Source organism: Schistocerca gregaria, chromosome 1, assembly GCF_023897955.1.
Source record: "Schistocerca gregaria isolate iqSchGreg1 chromosome 1, iqSchGreg1.2, whole genome shotgun sequence".
Taxonomy (NCBI): Eukaryota; Metazoa; Arthropoda; class Insecta; order Orthoptera; family Acrididae; genus Schistocerca; species Schistocerca gregaria.
In genome coordinates this window covers 249,056,906-249,078,431 of record NC_064920.1, presented here as the reverse complement: position 1 = coordinate 249,078,431, position 21,526 = coordinate 249,056,906, and positions in this window count along the sequence as shown.

Genomic DNA, 21,526 nt, shown 5'->3' with positions numbered 1-21,526 from the left:
GGTAGAAGTAGTTGCCAGTGGGCAACTGATGAAAACAAATAAAAAAATGGAAATTGTATTCCTAAAAGCCTTTTTTTAAATCAGATTTAAAATTATAATCAGAAAGCACCCTCTAAATATCAAGTTACAATTTATTCAGAGGCAGGAAGAACAATTTTTGACTGTATGAGCTTTCGGGCTGAGAACCTTGCCGCTCCCTTTTGACATGGCCGTAGCCACGACTGCTCACAACAACCTCTGCAAGACTACACTGGTGCAAATCTGCAACACACCAGACTACTTTAAACTAAAAATTTTAACAACTCACACAAGCACACATACCATGCACCCTGTAGGAGGGATGGAATGGTACAAAACACTAACATTAAAAGATTAACTTGCCACCAAAGGTGCCACTTGATTAAAAAAAACTCTTACAGTGGAAGGGTGGCAACTTTATATGCTAAACTGACCATTTAAATAAAAACCCGTGAAATGCAGTCTTACATAAAATATACAAGGTTGGCCAAACATGCTCTCCATTACACACTACCGCCTCTCAAGATGATAGGCAAGATAAAAACATATTTCAGGAATTCGGCCGTTACACTTCAAGCAATAAATTCATAACACGAATCTGACAAACATAACAGAGGCAGCTATTAACGTACGGCAGAACGACAGACAGACAGACAGACACTAACTGCCTAACCAAATGCGGAAGAGAGACAGACGAGCAAGCTGGGGACGAGAGACTGACCAAGAAAACAAGTAGAATTTAACAAATAACTGAAACAACATATCACAAATCATTTAACTTCTAACAAACTGTGGTGTCTGGCGAAGACCTGGCGCAGCACCCCCAAAACACTCTACCGAACCGTCCGCTGCCAGCCGCTTCAGCGCCAGCCGCGCGAAGCCACTACCCCTCGCTATACGGCACGGCCCACTGGAATGACGTGGCAACCTCACATGCGCCGACACTCAAGATGTCCAAGTCATCTTGTATCTCAGTGACCGACCAACCGATCGATCCAACCGCTAATGACCATTGCCTCAACAAACTCGAGCAGACTGGCGGCCTAACACATTCTAGCACTCCGGATGACAGACAGACACTGACTGCCCCACACTGACCCTGCTGACCAACTGACCATACTCGCCCTCTAGGGAGTTTTTTTTTCTTTAATGATTTTCAATTCCACCCGAAGGGGGCGGGCTGGCATCAGCTTAGTATGCTGCTCTACAGCCTACAGAATTTTTTTTAAGAAAAGGAAGAAGAAAGAAACAAGGAAAAACAGGCGATAAAATGATGACTTAAAGTGTAAAACGGCGTAAAAATGCGGAAAGTTAAAACAGAAAGCAAAAGGGGTTGGCGATGTCGATAAAATACACAGGAATCAGACAAGTAACATAGTAGACACACAATTAAAAAACATGGCGACAGTCTGGTTTCTGTTCGCAAGAGATAAAAAAAATCACACCCAGCTACAGTATGATGGCTGTTCGCTACACTTCCCTAAAGACACACCACGGAACACTCACTGGAAAACCACACACTGTAAAACACTGCACGAAAATGGCGGCACAAATATGACACTCCCGAGCCAAAGGCAGATGGGGGGGGGGGGGACTGGAGGAGGGGAAAAAGCAAGGAGGAAGGAGAGGAAAAATGAAAAGTGGGGGGACCAAAGAGGGAGAGGACTCATAAAGGGGGGGGGGGGGGAGGGCCCCAGCGAGCTCAGTGCGCCGCTTAAATGCACGTGAACAGGCTACCTTTCCGCTTTCCCACCAGAGGGGGACAACAAAGCTGCGACTGCCACAGCCTGCATCTCGTGATCGTGCGGTAGTGTTCTCGCTTCCCACGCCCGGGTTCCCGGGTTCGATTCCCGGTGGGGTCAGGGATTTTCTCTGCCTCGTTATGGCTGGGTGTTGTGTGATGTCCTTAGGTTAGTTAGGTTTAAGTAGTTCTAAGTTCTAGGGGACTGATGACCATAGATGTTAAGTCCCATTGTGCTCACAGCCATTTGAACCATTTGAATCGACTGCCACAGCGGCGCAACCGCCAGAAACGGAGGGCGACTCCTTCACATTACGCGCTGCGGCGCGGTCTCCAAAACAGCAGATTTTACCACGGCTCACAGTACAGCAAAACAACTCAAATTTTGTCAATCATGTCTGACCATGGCCACTTTCGCAACTCGCCGCGAGAGGTTGAGGAGGTGGAGGGAGCCAGACACCCTGACGCGAGCCCCAGAGGAGGGAACAGTGCAGTCATTTTGTAAGCACACCTTGGGAAGCCGGGCGGACATCTTCACCCCGCGGACATTCTCACCTCGCTCAAAGAGGGGCACATTGCAGAGGACCTGTCTGGCAACGAGAAGCGTGCCGAGAACTGATGGACACCTGCAGCCATTACGATGGAACGCAAAGAATGTAAGCGCGAAAGTGTCCGAGTTCTTTTGGCCCAGCGGCAGTCATTTTACATGCCTTAGTAATCGGGATATGCCAACAATTCCAGCACCCCAAGGGCACAGGGAGGAGCGTACAAAAAGCGCAGGGAGGCGTATGAAAGAATCTAGCATTCTTAAGAAGATATTTTCACGATAGTGAGGACATTCCTTATAAATCACGGACGCCAGCAAATTTTGAGATGGATCCCAATCATAAGTCTGTCCACAGCTCACAGAGAGAGAGCGGTTATAAAGAAGTGTTGTCTAGCTGCTCTCCCAACAGTCTCGGAATGCAGGAAAACATCTAAAGAATGTGAAATTGTGAGAAAGATTCCAATTTACCAAGCACTCTCCAGCCCACGCTAGATAGGAAATTTCCACCGCGCACGCAGAGGCATGGCGATGAAACGGCTATATGTCATTGGGCTGCATTGAAAATTTCGTCCTCCAATGACAACGCCGAAAGGAAGAATATTTCGAAGAGGAGTGGAGCTGAGAAATGGATGAGAAGCGGGAGGGAAGTCATGGAGGTACCGCAGAAGCGAGAAGACAAGGGCGCTCTCCCACCATCGCCAAAATCCGCCTTCCGACACCATGATAGCATAGCTTCGGCAGTGCAACCGACAACGGGCACGCAACGCGAAGATTGGACCTGGTCCTTGCCGCAATGCCGCGATTGCTGATGAGGGCAGCCGATTCGAGCATCACAGCTCGACGCGCCAGACCGAAGCAGCGCATGCCGCCGACAGCAGTACATGCCGAACAATGACGAATAATGGTGAAACCAGTCGTCCCCTCCTCCTTCCCCTTGATAACTAAGTCATGTCCACGCCCAGTCAAACTGACCCTAAGAGTTGTAATTTTGTTTTGGTGCCGGCCGGCAGGAAGGATAATTGGCCCCCATTTTATCGATGGCAATCTAAATGGTGCAATGTACGCTGATTTCCTACGTAATGTTCTACCGATGTTACTACAATATGTTTCAGTGCATGACAGAGTGGCGATGTACTTCCAACATGATGAATGTCCGGCACATAGGTTCACGTGCGGTTGAAGCGGTATTGAATAGCATTTTTCATGACAGGTGGATTGGTCGTCGGAACACGTTCACCGGATTTCTTTGTGTGGGGAAACTTGAAGGATATTTGCTACCGTGATCCACCGACAACGCTTGACAACATGCGTAAGCGCATTGTCAATGAATATGCGAACATTACGGCAAGCAAAATACTCGCTGTTGAGAGGAATGTCGTTACGCGGGTTGCCAAATGCACTGATGTTGACCGACATCATTTTGAGCATTTATTGCATTAATGTGGTATTTACAGGGAATCACGCTGTAACAGCATGCTTTCTCAGAAATGATAAGTTCACAAATGTACATGTATCACACTGGAACAACCGTAATAAAATGTTCAAACCTATTAAGTTCTGTATTTTAATTTAAAAAACCTACCTGTTACCAACTGTTCGTCTAAAATAGTGAGCCATATGTTTGTGTCTATTACAGCGCCATCTATCACAAAGCGAAAAAAGTGGTCCAACTAAAACATTCATATTTCTTTACGTACTACACGAATATGTAATAAAAATGGGGGGTTCCTATTTAAAAAAAAAAAAAAAAAAAAACATAGTTGATATCCGTTTGACCTATGGCAGCGCCATCTAGCGGGCAAACCGTAGCGCCATCTGGTTTCCCCCTTCAAGCTGGACAAGTTTCGTTCTTTGTACTTTTTTCGTTTGGCGCTTATTTCGTGAGATATTTGGCCCGGTCACGATCAATGGACCATTCTGTATAGTAAAAAGGATTAAGCAAATTCGGAGGTTACAAGTCATTCGAATCGACAGCACAGATGGTCGTTTGTACTACGTAAGACAAACCTTTATTTGAGAAAACAGACAGTTTACAAGTTATTTGGAAAAAAAAGAGGAAATACAATAAAAAAACCGGCTACCAAGCGAGAGCTGGTAATTGAGGAAATCTTTGGAGCCCGGATGGGAATGCTTATCATCTTCTATCTACCTATTCTAAAAGATTCATTTTGCATCATTTATAAACTATGTGCAAAATTTCCATGTTAAATAACGAAAGCATTGGGTTTAAGTTGTTCTGCGAACATTGAAATTTGGAAATTTGTGGTAAGGTTCTATGGGTTCAAATTGCTAAGGTCATCGGTCTCTAGGCTTACACACTAATTAAACTAACTTGCACTAAAGGCAACACATACAGCCATGCCGGAGGGAGGTCTCGAACCTCCGACGGGGTAAGCCGTGCGAACCGTGACAAGGCGCCTGAGACCGCAAGGCTCCCCGCGAGGCTGCGAACATTGACTTATAAGCATTCTCGCAGTCTCTATTCAACAAATATTCCCGGAACTGAGTCTTAAATGGCCTTCCTGTTTGTTGTATATACCAGATTTTAAATATTTATCAATAGGAGCTCTGTCGTTATGTCTGAAAAGAAAGTTAATGAGATTATTAGTGATGAACGGTTCGGTTGGTAGGACATGTTCTGAGACATCGAGGGATCACCAATTTAGTATTGGAGGGCAGCGTGGAGGGTAAAAATCGTAGAGGGAGACCAAGAGATGAATACACTAAGCAGATTCAGAAGGATGTAGGCTGCAGTAGGTACTGGGAGATGAAGAAGCTTGCACAGGATAGAGTAACATGGAGAGCTGCATGAAACGAGTCTCAAGACTGAAGACCACCACAACAACAACAACGTTTATAATCTGTTTATTACTGTACACTTATTGTTATTAATGTGCCCTTAATTGTTATCCAGTCCTGATAAACACTAAATTCATATTCTGTGCCCATTTCTTGCAGGACTCGATCCTTGAAGATTGCTTTTTAATGTAAATATATGATCTTCTGAGGATGGGCAAATTAATTTTCCGAAACTAGTGAAGAGTGATTATCTCGATCTTAAAACGTTCTTCGCAGCTACTGATTGATAGCCAAGAATAAAATTTTAAATATTATTGTTCACGTATGTATGTTATAGTTTCAAAATAGTTAATTAAGGTTTTTGTAATAAAATGGAAAAGTAATTACAGATCCGCGTCTAATTAATTATTTTTAAGCCAAACAGTTTTCTCTAATATGACAAACTGGTTGAAAGTCTGCGGTTTTCCTTGTGGTTACTCTTTTGAAGTATAGCACTTACACGGCTGTTTTCTATGTCCAGAACGTCATTCGTTTGTTTAAGTGTTCGCAAGCAACTTTCTCAAGTTTCGCTTTCAATTGTTTTTTCTGTGACTATAAGTTTGCTGATGAAAGTTCAGGCTATATATATATATATATATATATATATGGGAGAGAAATGGGATTTGTGTTCTTCTATTGGAATTAATGTCTGTAATATAATCAATCAGTGTAAACAGTGAGTAGTCAGTCAGACTCACTTCGTCATTTAGTAGTACATTCCTTTCAGCCTTTCTTTCGTAAATATGGCAATTTTCTTGTATGGTTAGGATATGTCTTTCATTATTTATTCTGTTTTCACGTCTTTCTCTCTTGTAGTAGGTTTTTGATTATTTTCTCTTAAATGTGCAGTGATCGCGAGAAATTATATTGTGACATCAGACACCATGAAAATTACCAGTCAGGACGCCCCACGTGGGGCTCAAAATGTGTAGTGAACTTTGAATTCTTCTCTCTCCTGTCGGACGTGAAATGACGAGCAGATGACTGATGAGACTGCCTCACGTAAGGGGCCAACAATTAATTGATGTCAATAATGAAACGAAATCAAACACAAAGGGTACAAAATTAAGGTGTTCATAAATAAAAGTAAAAGATTGGTTATATGATCAAAACGTGAAAGAAATGTATTTATTTTCGTGCTGTTTACACAAACAAACAAACAAACAAACAAATGGTTCAAATGGCTCTGAGCACTATGCACCTTAACATATGAGGTCACCAGTCCATTAAAACTTAGAACTACTTAAATCTAACTAACCCAAGGACGAAACACATATCCATGCCCGAGGCAGGATTCGAACCTGCGACCGTAGCGGTCGAGCGGTTCCAGACTGAAGCGCCTAGTTATTTGTGACGTCTCCGTGGTCGAGTCTACGTTATTTACATTTCATGGCTGGTTGTGGAAGATTAGTCGTCACAGGAAATTGCAGACATGCAGTTAATGGATGGGGACAGCAGGATCCAATGCCCGCAAAGCCCAACAAATAAACATGTAAGTAGCCTGTTTAGGTTTTTTTTATTGGTAACGCCGCCGCCAAGTAGCGTTCTGTATAAAAATCACTGGCTGTGCCGTGTGCAGTCTGTGGCTGGCTTGCATTGTTGTCTGCCATTGTAGTGTTGGGCAGCGGCAGCTGGATGCTAACAGCGCATTGCGTTGCGCAGTTGGAGGTGAGCCGCCAACAGTGGTGGACGTGGGGAGAGAGATGGCGGAGTTTTGAAATTTGTAAGAATGGATGTCATGAACTGATGTATATATATTATGACTATTAAAATAAATACATTGTTTGTTCTCTATTAAAATCTTTCTTTCGCTAACTATGCCTATCAGTAGTTAGTGCCTTCCGTAGTTTGAATCTTTTATTTAGCTGGCAGTAGTGGCGCTCGCTGTAGTGCAGTAGCTTGAGTAACGAAGATTTTTGTGACGCAAGTGATTTGTGAAACGTATAGGTTAATGTTAGTCAGGGCCATTCTCTTGTAGGAATTACAGAAAGTCAGATTGCGTTGCGCTAAAAAATATTTTGTGTCAGTTTAAGCACAGTCGTGTATAATTTTTCAAAGGGGACGTTTCATATGTCGACACTTAGCCGAGGATACCTCACTGGAATCTTCTGATTTTTTCTTGTGGTTTGTGTAATTAGTGTAGATTTTCTTTATTGCTAGTGCGTAATTGTAGAGAGAATCTCCTTTGTAGTTGTAGTCTTTCATTGTTGTACAGTAAAACAGTTGTGGCATGCATGTAGATTTGCACCAAGTATTTCGCAGCTGCGCTTGTCATTAACTAGATATTATTTGCTATGTCAATGTGTTCTCTTATTTTTGCTCTTCAAATTGTGCTTTTCTGTGTTGTCCTGTGAAATATTGTGACAATAATGGCGTGTCAAAAACGTAATACTAGGCTACAAAGTAAACTGAGAAATGACAGTGAAGACGAAAGCAGTGTGTTAGCGCCACCATGTAATGAATTAACTAATGTTCAAAGTAGTAATTGTGCATAGGGAAATGGAGCGGGCTGCAAATAATGGTGTAGGCAGTGAAACAGTTAGTGAACAGGGAAGCATTATAGACCGATCGGGCGGCAACAGCTCGGGTCAGGAATCCGAAATGACAGGACACAATCTTGCAAATACTGTACATTCAGGTTTTGGGTCCTCACCGTTTCCTCCAATAAGTCAAGACACATTTTCTGCTTGTCAAAATGTGAATGTTGCCGGTGCAAATGCACTGCCGAAAAGCATAGAGGAACAGTTTCCAGACACTAATACATTATTATTGCAATTAATGCAACAAATGAAACAAAACCCGAGACAAACACAGCAACAGTTAGACACAATGGAACAAAAGCTTCAAGAGTTAGAATCAGTGGAACATACGCTTGAACAAACACGTGAAGATTAACTACTGAGTTGCATAAAATCGAATCGAAATGTCAAAAAGTCTGTAATGACGTAAAAACACAAATTTGTGAGCATTTCCAACCTATTTTTTCGCGGCATGAAAATACATAACAGAATCACGAAGCAGCAATAAAAGAACTGCAAACTATTGTTCATGAAAATCATGAGACGTTGCAAGCTAAAATGGACTCAGTTGCATCTACCGATTCGGTTACGCAACTTGCAATAACTCAGCAAAACTTAAAGGACACAGAAGATACGATTTCAACACAAATGGAGACTCTGAAATTTGGTTCAGAAAAACACAGTGAGGAAATAAGTACACTATCGGAGAAAGTAGCCGAACTTTCCGATCAGTTCAATAACAATTAATACGCAACACCAAAGAGAAATCCGGGAAGTACAAGATCAGCTGACACACGTATTACAAGAATGACGTATTTCAGAGGACACTCGCGCTCCAACTCGGGATGAGGGACTTAGAAATACGCAAAAGCCACAAAATAATAACACAGGGCATTTCGGAAATTATGAAAGAAATTGGCAAGGTGCACCGAATTTTGAGATGGAACCGCCGAAACGACGTAACAATGACCGATATGCTACCCGCCGACACGATGATTTTGATATAGGCTGTTCATTACTGCACGTAAATTCAAAACATTTAAGAATTCTGGCAACGGCATTCATCTACAAGCGTGGCTCCATCAATTCTCTCATTGTTTTCTTCCCAACTGGTCATTAGAGCACAAATTAGAATTTATGTGTGGCTACTTAGAGAATGAACCAGCTGTAAGAATGCGATAGGTCATTCACGATTGTCACAGTGAAGGAGAAATTTATCATGCCTTCCTCTCTGCATATTGGTCTCAAGCTACACAAGACCGAGTAAAACATAGCATCATAATGATGAAACATTTCGAACAATCTGAATTTTCCAGTCTTGTGAAATATTTTGGTTTAGTTGAAAAGACATTCTTTATTTGAAGTACTTTCTGTGAGATTAAAGATGACTTAGCATTTGGTTTCTTTGATAGCAACACGATTATATCACGACCCTACTAATGTATGACACAATTTATATTGTGTTTTTGCGGTGTATCTGTTTTATATCTGCACAGTTTTTTCTGAATTCTTCTGGAAAGGAAAACATGTTTTAGTAGTAACTTTTGTGGTATAGCTACAATGATACAGCCTTTATCGTAGCACAACAATACGTTACATTATAGTACTTTCTTGATCACGGTGAGGTACGTAATAACTACGATATCTATACGGAAAGCATTTCACTTTCATTTATGATGAGGTAAGTACATTGACTTCTGCAGAACTTTGCTTACAGAGGACGATAACTACGACAGTTCCATAGAATTAACTTACAGCAAAACGCACATTTAGCACTACAGGACACGCAGTTGAGTGATTAATTTGGTACTTAAAGCATTTATTTTTCAAGATTGTTGAATTACAAAGAAAGTTTTTCGTGATACATTTCATTCCATTGCTGTAATCTGTAACACCTGAGGCTATAATTACATTAATCCTCAGGGGGGTACACTCTTACTTTGTGTACCATGTGTATGGCAAGCACAAGGAGCCCTAGCTAATATGGTATTTGCTTATACAACTTTACACATTGGTACCATATTTCTCTAACACAGAATTACACAGCTATCTGATCATTTAACTGAGAGAGACAAATATTTATTTTAATACATCAGTGACAGATATTTACGTAATTACACAGTTGGATAACTTCACACTTATGAAACTGTATTTTGTCTGTACTTTGTGAACTCTTCATATTTTTCAGAACCATTGTGATACTATGAGAGCTTTGAATGATGTATTTGGTATGGGATCATGATTTTTAAAGTACATTTGAGGTAGATGACACTTTTGACATGAGCAGGGAATTTGTTTTAGGTTTTGAAATTACTGGAAGAAGCTACGACGATTTTGAGATTTGGCTGAGGCTTTATGATGTTATGATGACGATGTGTATTACGCTGTTGCGGTATGTTTATGATCAATAAGCTGATGCTATATGAGTTATTTGATTATGCTACGTATCTGTTGTGATGAAATATTGAAGAAGTGTCGACGAATAAGGTAAGGAATAATGAGTAGTGGTTAGGGACACTGGTTTGTGAAAAAGGTGGTTGGAAACCAAGAATCGTACTTAAGAGTAAAGAGAAATGTATGTAAATGCATGAATGTATTACAATGCCGACGAAAATTTTTTGGACAGTGTTATATTTTTAGGATTTTATTTTCTATTCATTTGTAACGCAAATTCTCAACCTGTGAAAATATTTTTATATGACACTGTCACTGTAGCGGAAACTGCTGTCGTAAATATTTCGGTATGAAAGGTAAGTGACCGTGACGTAATACGTTGTGAGCGTCCAGGTGTGCCAGCCGCCTTGAGAAAAAGTCATTAGTGTGTGCCTTTCAGAGGCACAGGTGGAGAAAAAATGAGGCCATTAACCTCGCTATTGACATTCCTTTGTAGAAAGCATCGGAAATACGACATGCCCAAACTTGAAAACATATGATTACACTGTGAAGCTCTTAATTTATGATATTTACTGAAATGAAATGATGAGAAACATTTTATATCTATTGTTCTTCTAGCTGAGAGATTGCTCATTTTGTTTAATATCTAGTTTCTTGCTGCACTGCAGCATTGGTTAAAATAAAATTTAATACATGTACTAATAGCACTATTTTCTGTCTACAGACCCAGTAAAGAAGCATTTTATGGTGTACTTGCTTAGAAAAGAGAGCACATTTCCCTTCACAGGAATTGCAAAAATAATTTTTTTTACGATTGGTAACTTATCTGCTAGCGTATGTTCTCGTGATGCATCACTCTAGTGTTAAGATGTGACATAGGTATTAAACATTTTTACTGTAATATTTTTTCTGCTTCAGCTTTGTCATGTTTAGATATAAATTATTACATTTATTGCTGCTTGCTTTGCTTACTTGCACTTTTTTGTCATTGCTGTTTGTATTAATTGTTTTGTGCTGCTGCATTGCCTCGTCCCTTAGTTTAGCATCTGAGCTCAGTAGATTTTAAGTTATCTTAAGAGGAGGTAGACTATATAAGAAACTAACTATGAGGAATTGGAAGAAATGCATTGAGAAGTTATAAGAAAATTGTTTGGCCAAAAAAGTAGTGTACAGTGGAGAAAAACTATTTTTGAAAGAGGATGTGAACAAAATACAGAAAGCATGATTATATAGGATATATTTGGTGGAAACAAATGTTGAGATACGGCGAAAGATCTACAGAATGAAGTTTTGAGTTGGACTGCAGTACCAAATGTCACACTGAAAACAAACCCTGTCCCGTATTTTGTGTTATTACGCTATGTGAATCTGTGTTTGTCCTCTCTTTATGTGTTTAGCTTATAAGATTTATAAGATTTATGTTGTAGAAGTTTTCTGATAATATGTTATTTACTTTGTAAAGATGTTTAGACATTAGTTATCTGTTCTGTTTTAATGCTCATGTGTGATGTTGATGTTTCAAAAGTTATTCTGATCTTTTATGTATGTACTTATGTCATAATTTTTGTAATACTGATGCATTTGTTATTTCGATTCTTTTGTAAAGCCTGTATTACTTCAAATGTTATCTGTATTATTACGTTTTTAATTATGTATTTTGTATCTTTGTTATTGTATTCTCATGTTATAAAATTGTAATTAACACCAGTTCATCAAATTAAGTAACTTGTAAATTACATTTCACTGCACACGTTTCTGTTGGTCATAGTATATGGACAATATGTGAGAAGTAGGGACTGATAGTGTTTGCACGTGTGTTAATAATTCAGCAAGGGACTGGATAACAGCATTGCTGGTTCTAAGGACATTTCAAACAAATTCTTTGTGAGAGGACAAGTGGTGGTTTGTGGACTTGCTATATTGTCCACAAGACTCTTCGATGGTGATTGTGCACCTGCACAGTCGCAACAGTTGGCTGCTAGCCATCTCTACAAGGACTACAGTGGGTCTACACCTTTGATGACTCACCAATACCATTATTTCTACAAGGACTGCAGTGGGTCTGCACCTCTGGTGGCCCACCAATAACATAGCAGACCAGTGGGTCTGCTCTGTGATGACCTACCTACCAATAGTCTACAACTTCGACTGCCTCTGCTGTGGGTTTGCTCTGTTGTGGCCCATTACCTGTCTGTGTGTAAAGAGTCAGCACTGTCTTTCCGTTGGAAGGACAACACTACTTCTTCAAGACTGCTTAGAAATCCACGACTTCCAAGTGCAATTTCTTTTATTGCTCAGACTTTGAGAAAAACACTGCAATTTTACTGTGATGAACGATCAGGACTGTCTTTATGGACTGTGAGAAAATTTTAGGTTTTGACCAACATTCTATCAATAAGTGTGTGCATTTGATATCTTTGTTATTGTAATTATGAAAAATTTTATCAAATTATTATTGGCCACTGCCCAAAACAATTTGTAAAATTTTTTGTAGGGAGCATGGGGGCTATGTAAGTAGGCTCTTTAGGTTTTTTTATTGGTAACGCCGCCGCCACGTAGCGCTCTGTATAAAAATCACTGGCTGTACCATGTGCAGTCTGTGGCTGGCTTGCATTGTTGTCTGCCGTTGTAGTGTTGGGCAGCGGCAGCTGGATGCTAACAGTGCATTGCATTGCGCAGTTGGAGGTGAGCCGCCAGCAGTGGTGGACGTGGTGAGAGAGATGGCGGAGTTTTGAAATTTGTAAGAATGGATGTCATGAACTTATATATATATATATATATATATATATATATATATAATGACTATTAAGGTAAATACATTGTTTGTTCTCTATTAAAATCTGTCATTTGCTAACTGTGCCTATCAATAGTTAGTGCCTTCCGTAGTTTGAATCTTTTATTTAGCTGGCAGTAGTGGCGCTCGCTGTATTGCAGTAGCTTGAGTAACAAAGATATTTGTGAGGTAAGTGATTTGTGAAACGTGTAGGTTAATGTTAGTCAGAGCCATTCTCTTGTAGGGATTACTGAAAGTCAGATTGCGTTGCGCTAAAAAAATATTTTGTGTCAGTTTAAGCACAGTCTTGTATAATTTTTCAAAGGGGACATTTCATTCACAATTCCTGCTACAGGCTTATAGGTGTTGTGGAGGAGTCTTCACATCTCCCTCTTCATGGTACGCATCTGAATTGGGAAGAGATGGCTGTCGGCAGTCCTTGTTGCAATTATCACATCACATACAATTTTCGTCCGACTACACCAACGGCTCGAGATGCTCGTATGTTCGTACCTGGGAGAGTTGACTGTGGAGCTCCACGTAATCGGCGCCCTCTCAACTTTGCACAGGACCTCTTTCATCACGCAGAAGAGAACACTGCGACAAGTATTCCAAACACTGTCCACGCTATCAGCTCCTGTAGAGCCCACAGGACGCAGCTCATTGTCTCCGTCGTGTCCGAATCGTGAAGTGGGAGATTTGAAAGTGATGCGAGCTCTAAATTTATTTCTCTTCCAAAGGGTATATTCCCACACATGAGTTCTTCATTGAAACTTACGTCCCATCTCAAACCCCTATACATCTATTAGAAGAATTGTAATGCGCCCTCGGTCAAGGTAAGATACTATAAATGAACAGGTGTTCATTCCTTCCGTGCGCTATACGAGATTAGAATAATAGAGAATTGTGAAGGAGGTTCGATGAACCCTCTGCCAGGCACTTAAATGTCATTTGTAGAATATCTATGTAGATGTAGATAGAAATCACTATACACTGAAGCGCCAAAGAAACTGTTACAGGCATGCATATTCAAATACAGAGATATGTAAACAGGCAGAATACGGCGCTTCGGTCGGCAACACCGACAAGTGTCTGGCGCAGTTGTTAGATCGGTTACTGCTGTTACAATGCTAGGTTATCAGTATTTAAGTGAGTTTGAACGTGGTGTTACAGTTGGTGCACGAACGATACGACACAGCATCTATGAGGTAGCGATGAAGTGGAGATTTTCCCGTAGACCATTTCACTACTGTACCGTGAATATTAGGAATTCGGTAAAGTATCAAATCTCTTACGTCACTGCGGCGGGAAATAGATACTGCAAGAACAGGACCAACGACGACTGAAGAGAACTGTTCTACGTGGCATAAATACAACCCTTCCGCAAATTGGTGCAGATGTCAATCAGCGTACGAAACATTCAACGAAACATCATCGATATGGGCTTTCGCAGCCGAAGGTCCACTCTTGTACCTTGATGGCTGCACGACACAATGTTTTACGGCTTACTTGGGTCCGTCAACACTGACATTGGGCTGTTGTTCACTGGAAACATGTTGCCTGGTCGGACGAGTCTCGTTTCAAATTATATCGAGCGGATGGACGTGTACGGGTATGGAGACAACCTCAAGAATCCATGGAACCTGCATGTCAGCAGGGGACTGTTCAAGCTGGTGGAGGCTCTGTTTCAGTGTGAGCTGTGTGCAGTTGGAGTGATATGGGACCCCTGATAAGTCTAGATACGAATCTGATAGGTGACATGTACGTATACGTCCTGTCTGATCAACTACATCCATTCATGTCTGTTGCGCATTCCGACGGACTTGCGCAATTCGAGCAGGACAATGCGACACCCCACACGTCCAGAATTGCTACAGACTGGCTCCACAAACACTATTCTGAGTTTAAACACTTCCGCTGGTCACCCAAATCCTCAGAAATGAGCATATCTGGGATGCTTTGCCTCCACCCCCTCGTAATCTTGTGGATTTATGGAGAGCCTGCAAGATTCATGGTGTCAGTTCCGCGCAGCGTTGCTTCAGACATTAGTCTAGTCCTTGCCAAGTCGTGTTGCGGCACTTCTGCGTGCTCGCGGGGGCCCTACACGATACCAGTTTCTTTGGCTCTTCAGTGTAGTTGGGCAGAAACTTACCTGGTCGTTAAAATCACAGAGATCTCACCAATGTTCTCACCGAATATCTTTACGCACACCAGAATTTGAGGAAATGGTGTTGGACTTCATTCAGGTTCAAATGGCTATGAGCACTATGGGACTCAACTGCTGTGGTCATTAGTCCCCTAGAACTTAGAACTGCTTAAACCTAACTAACCTAAGGACATCACACACATCCATGCCCGAGGCAGGATTCGAACCTGCGACCGTAGCAGTCACACAGTTCCGGACTGCGCGCCTAGAACCGCGAGACCACCGCGGCCGGCTCTTCATTCAGGAACAGGTCGGTACGCTCCTAGCTACATGCCCTATTGAGCAAGAATCTGCGATATCTGAGAGAGCTTAGCATTATTTTATGAGCAATTGTAGTGCATACAATGAGACTGGCGGACGCTCTGTCGAATCGTTGTTATGAAATTTAGTTTTGCTGTAAGGCATAATTTCTTTATATTGCTGATCCTTTACCATGAGATTAGCTTTTCGCTGTGTAATGTATGTGTTCACATCATTAAACCGTCGCTATGAGCGTGAGATTTTGTTGTAAAGGTAAGCTGTTTATTTAGCTATCATTAAGAGTGTAAATAGGAGACTTTCCTCGAAAGCATACGCACTCTCGATGAGAGGTCCCAACGACCACTAAGTTCCGTTTTATAAATAATACCATACAAATATTTACTTAATCTACAATCCAACTGCAGATTCGAACTATAAAAGAAATGACGAAGCAAACGACTGCAGTCACGGGTTGACTGCATGTATAACTAATGAGCTGGTAAATTCAGTAGGCAAATTTCATTCTTAAAAGTAATTTACCCAGAGATCCAGAACCAACAAACATGTCACCCAGGTTGGGTGAATCCGCATAATTTTTAGATTTCTGGAAATCAATTTGGTAAAATACTTTCAAGATGGCATCTCCACCAGCTCGGAAGACATGAGCCGCTGAGTTCAAACTCCCTTCACAGACACGCTTCCATGGATTGTGACATTGTTTTACATACGGTAGTTGGTCTGGTGTCTCCACAGAATGGTCAGCATGGAACCCCGAGGGTCGCTCCCGCCTCTCCGCCTGAAACGTCACAGAAGGGGTCAGCACTGCGTCCCTTTTCAGGCTCTCAGTATGCAACCACTCTAGAATTTCGCTACGTAGGTATTAGAAGCGAGAGCTCATCCATTATGAATATCACTCCGAAGCAGCATGTAGTCGTGGTCGATTGATTCCGGTGCCTCGGGAAGAATGGAGTACAAGTCAATCACCATCTTTGTTGAAACATATTCTGGACTTCATTTCTTTGAAATCAAACGCGTGTATCAGATTCACGTTCAGAATCCGGACACATCATTAAAAGATGTGCGTTATGGTCATGGTGGCAGTAACGAAATCCGCTCATTCCCAGTTGTACAAGCAGTCCACCGACTCCTCGCTGTTTCATCTGTGATTCTCAGCTCTCTTATTCCGATGACTCATTAATGTGCTCAGTTATGTCTTTCTGACCCTTTCTGTCTCAATACACCCATTAATTTTCCCTAAATGACGGAACTAACGCTCACCATTATATTCTTGTGTAACTTATGCATATTTTTTGTGTGGGTAGCTTTCTTGTGCCAGTAGTGTTCTAGAATTGTGGATGCATAGCTTTTGCAATATTGCGAGACTGCCTTGCTTTTCCCATGTTGCTTAAGAACAACTTAACGATTTTACTGTAACTGCGGTACTCGTTTGTAGCCATTCCCTCTTTCCCGAAATAATTAAAAGATGCCGCAGCTGTAACACCTGTATTCGGTTGCGAGATCTTACGCTGAACATTCACGGATCAGGCAGCTTTGAAGGGAAGCCTTAATATATCTGTAAAAGTGATAGAGTTGTAAGTAGGCTGTTTAGGTTTTTATGTTGGTAACGTCACGTAGCGCTCTATATGAAAATCACTGATTGTGCTGTGTGCAGTCTGTGGCTGGTTTACATTGTTGGAATATTTTCTATTGTAGTGTTGTACAGTTGGAGGTGAGCCGCCAGCAGTGGTGAATGTGGGAAGAGAGATGGCAGAATTTTGAGAGCGGACGATCTGGACGTGTGCCCATCAAAGAGTATATTTGCAATACTGGGTATCATGAACTGATACATATATGATCACTTTTGAACATTATTAAGGTAAATACATTGTTTGTTCTCTGTCAAGATCTTTCATTTGCTAAGTATGCCTATCAGTAGTTAGTGCCTTGAGTAGTTTGAATCTTTTATTTAGCTGGCAGTATTGGCGCACGCTGTATTGGAGTAGTTCGACTAACGAAGATTTTTGTGAGTATAAGTTATTCTTAGTCAGGTCCATTCTTTTGTAGAGATTATTGAAAGTCAGATTGCGTTGCGCTAAAAATATTGCGTGTCAGTTTAGTGTTGATCAGAATAAGTAAAGAGTGAAATGTCTGAGTACGTTCAGTTCTGCTAAGCTGTTTGAAAATCAAATAACGTAAGAGGTTTATCAGCACAGTAATTCATAAATTTTTCTAAGGGGACGTTTCAGAGTGATAGAATAGCAGGTACGGTTGTAATGAATCATATCCCAACATTTCGTCATGATGACATTTCTTCGTTATGAGTCAACGACATAGTTCCCTCCAGGGTTTCACAGACCTGGATCATCAATAATATATGAGTTTCAGGTTACAATCATCTGCACAATGTTGACTCAGGTGGATTGCGGCATCCTGCATAGGAGAAAACGTGAAATTACTTTGTGGAACCAAATTAAAAGTCTCTCAGCAGGAACGTGCCCAGTATTTTTATCCTCGATCACACCGTTAGGCGAACTTGACTTTCGCTAGATCAAAAGAGATTTAAATCTAGGTTAATAAAGCCCTCGTACCTACTCGCGGCCCCCTCCAATCTGGTATTGTCAGTGCAAGGCTTAAAAAAGGATATTTTGTGCTAATTTTTTATGAGACATTCCACTGGAGACCACTGTAATTAAAAAGTGTGTAACTACAAATTGTCACGTCCCTTGAATAAAATACGTAGTACTAAAATTTACGGAGGTTTCGTAGTAATGTAATACTTTCCCCTCTTTAGTGTTCTGGGGTTAAAACATGAACTGCCGAAGTTTACCCCTCTCTGAGTAAATAAGTACTCGATTTCTAGCAGTTCACTGCAGCAACACAGTTTTATCGCGTTCGCGATGCCTATAAAACAGCTCCCTGCCTGAATGGAGGATACAATATCAGCCATTAACGAAATACGTGCTTGGAGCGATCCAATACCGAGAAAAATAACGCCCGTTTGCGAAGACGACAGTTTCGCGGTGCGACAGTCGCGAAAGGATTTCACGAATAGAGGGGTACCGCCGTGCGCTATAGGACAATTCCAGCAACCGCCTTCTGCGACCTCTCGCAGACTCGTGCCTTATTTAAGACTGCGTCACGCGCTTTGAGATCCGTTCGCGAGCGGTTTAATGTCGCCCGATCAGACGATTCGCCACGTGCGGGCAGGCAGGCGCTCCCGTCAGCTAGCCGCATCTGGAGCCCGCCGGCCATCACATTCTCGATATTGCCTCAGCGTATCGCCAAACCAGCTTCTAGAAACCGCCGGGCGCGTCTCGCGGTTGTCCGATAGGTGTTGCCGTTAGTCCGCAACATCTACTGCCATCATCGCTTGTAAATGCGGCTGGTCACGTTGTCGTCTGTCTGATGGTATTGCTGTACCGTTACGTTGTCCGCGGCAGGGTTGCTGCAGTACTGTCTTCTGAATCGCTCAGACGTGTTTCTATCTTCCTTCGATAGTTTTGACTTCGCTGTGAGAAGTGTTTGTTGTCTTTAACATAGCTGGATCCTAAATTAGCTTGAAAGCCTTCCGTGACTTTATTCTTTAACGTGAGCGTTAATAAGAGACTATGACCTCAGTTTTTGTGCCCCGAAACGTGTCCCATTTACAGAAAATCTGGACAGTATGCGAATAAACGCCATCCCAATAAGTTTGTTTTAAGTTTTGCAATGGACGGCGGAACAATACTGGTAACGACCTAGGGCAGCAACTTTTTTGTTCGAGAGCCAACACTGAAATTGTGGGCCGCCATCCCGTGCCGTATATGGACCGATCTTACAACATTACTGATCGGTAACCTAAATAAATTAGTATGTTATGACTGGAAAAGGAGGGAGAAAGGTCCTATGAACGTGTGTCCGCAAATGTGTCGTTGCTTGTGCGTTGCAGGCTGTGTGATTGACGCAGCGTACTGTAAGTAGCAGAATGGTCCGGTATTCATGTCTGGAACAAACCGAAATGAAACTTTCCTGGCAGATTAAAAGTGTGTGCCGGACCGGGACTTGAATAGGGACCTTTGCCTTTCGCAGGCAAGTGCTCATCCAAATGAGCCACCCAAGCACGACTCACGTCCCGTCCTCACAGCTTTACTTCTGCCAGTTCTACCAAACTTTACAGAAGCTCTCCTGCGAACCTCGCAGAACTAGCACTCCTGAAGGAAAGGATACGCGGAGACATGGCTTAGCCATAGCCGGGGGATGTTTCCAGAATTAGATTTACACTCTGCAGTGGAGTGTGCGCTGATATGAAACTTCCTGGCAGATTAAAACTGTGTGCCGGACCGAGACTCGAACTCAGGACCTTTGCCTTACGCGGTCAAGTTTGGAAAGTAGGAGTCGAGATACTGACAGAAGTAAAGCTGTGAGGACGGGACGTGAGTAGTGCTTGGGTAGCTCAGTTGGTTGAGCACTTCCCCGCAATAGGAAAAGGTCCCGAGTTCGAGTCCCTGCCCGGTACACAGTATTTATCTGCCAGGAAGTTTCACATCGGCGCACACTCCGCTGCAGAGTGAAAATGTCATTCTGGAAGCCGAAATGGTTTGTGTACGGCCAAGCAGATGGAAAAGTTCGAGAGGCAGCACGACTATAGCAAAACAAGTACTCTCACAAACTCCAACCATATCACGCAACATTTCAAGCTCTTTTTGATCGACTGTTTGAACATGAAACCTTTCAGACAGACGAACGAGTAGGGAGGCGGCGGACTGTGCGTACACCAGTTTTTGAGGACCGGGTTATACATGACATTGAGACGGAATCAAGAACAAGCTCCAGGCAAGTGACCTGCCATCATGGTGTAAGCCAAAGTACGATTATGTGTATACTGCATGACAACCTCTATTATCACTATCACCAGCAATCGCATGAAGACCACTTTGAACATCTGTTCGGATGTGGATGGGATGCGGCTCTGTACTGTGTTCAGGGAAGATTTGTTATCGTTTCACGCTCCCCGTCCAAATCGGACACATGTTCACAGGTCCTGTTTTCCTCCATTTCGAGTCAGGAATCAGTCCCTCCGGTTTGTCGAATTTATTAATGTTCACCCTGCATTTATGGCGCGATAAGCTAGCTGCCGACCCTACAGCACTTATCGTTAGAAGTCAGTATCACTAGGAATAGTTCGTGTCGATGGTTCTATTTCAGAAAGTTGCCACGCTCAGAGTCCCCGAAGTTGTGACACGGTAACGACCTGCGAAGTGTTTTCATGCTGTTTGAGCAGATGATTAATTGATTAATAATAATAATTGTACTTATATGATTAATAATAGTCAACCAATATAGTCTGAAACTATTATTCTTATAACAGACCTCATGCTGCTACATACTATGCACCTGAATGAATCACATTTTATAGTTCTTGATCTTTGTATCCGATAACAACTAACACCAAAGAAGATTTAAACGAAAGAAGGGATTATAACTAACATTAAATTTATGCAAAATGAGGAATGGAAGTAATGTATGTAGTAACATGTACGAAAACATATTATTATAAAGCGGAAGAAATTAATCGTAGTTAATCGATAAAAAATCGATAAAAATCACATGAAGACAGATTCCAAGTGGAAAAAGAATGGTGGGAAGAACAACGACAGTAACTGAAGAAATTAATACGACGATTAAAAAGACATTTGCGAAGACTAGCAATAAAAATTACCTTTAAGCCAATTAATGATGAAAGTCGTTTCGATAATAATGTAGACGGCACCTGATAATATCTGAACACACAACCTTTTGCATAGGAGGCATATAACTTAACCATTGCGCTGAGCTACTAAATATTACAACATTCCTTTTTTAAGCTGTAGAGCAACATTCGAAATTCCGAATATCCTTTCCGTCGAATACTCGCAAAAAGAGAACTCATCGGGGTGAATCGTTGTGGGGTGTGATACCCGAGGCATTAACCTACACCACCGCATAGCTTGTTACAAAAAGTCGATCACACAGTTGTTGCTCCTTCTTGTGTGTGATCAAAACTCATGTGAACGCACAGGAACATGAACTGATCGTCTGTTTCAGAAGCGTATGCAGTGCATATCCTTCCGTACAGTCCTGGCAATATGCTACGCTTCACGTGTCTTGCAACTAGTATCACCTCCCGTTCAAAGTTGTGCAACTCGCGACGTTGTGCCATGTTCAGCGCACGTCTACAGACAGCTCAGATATCGCGTCTACACTCCCGCAGTACGCAGTATGCCCCTGCATC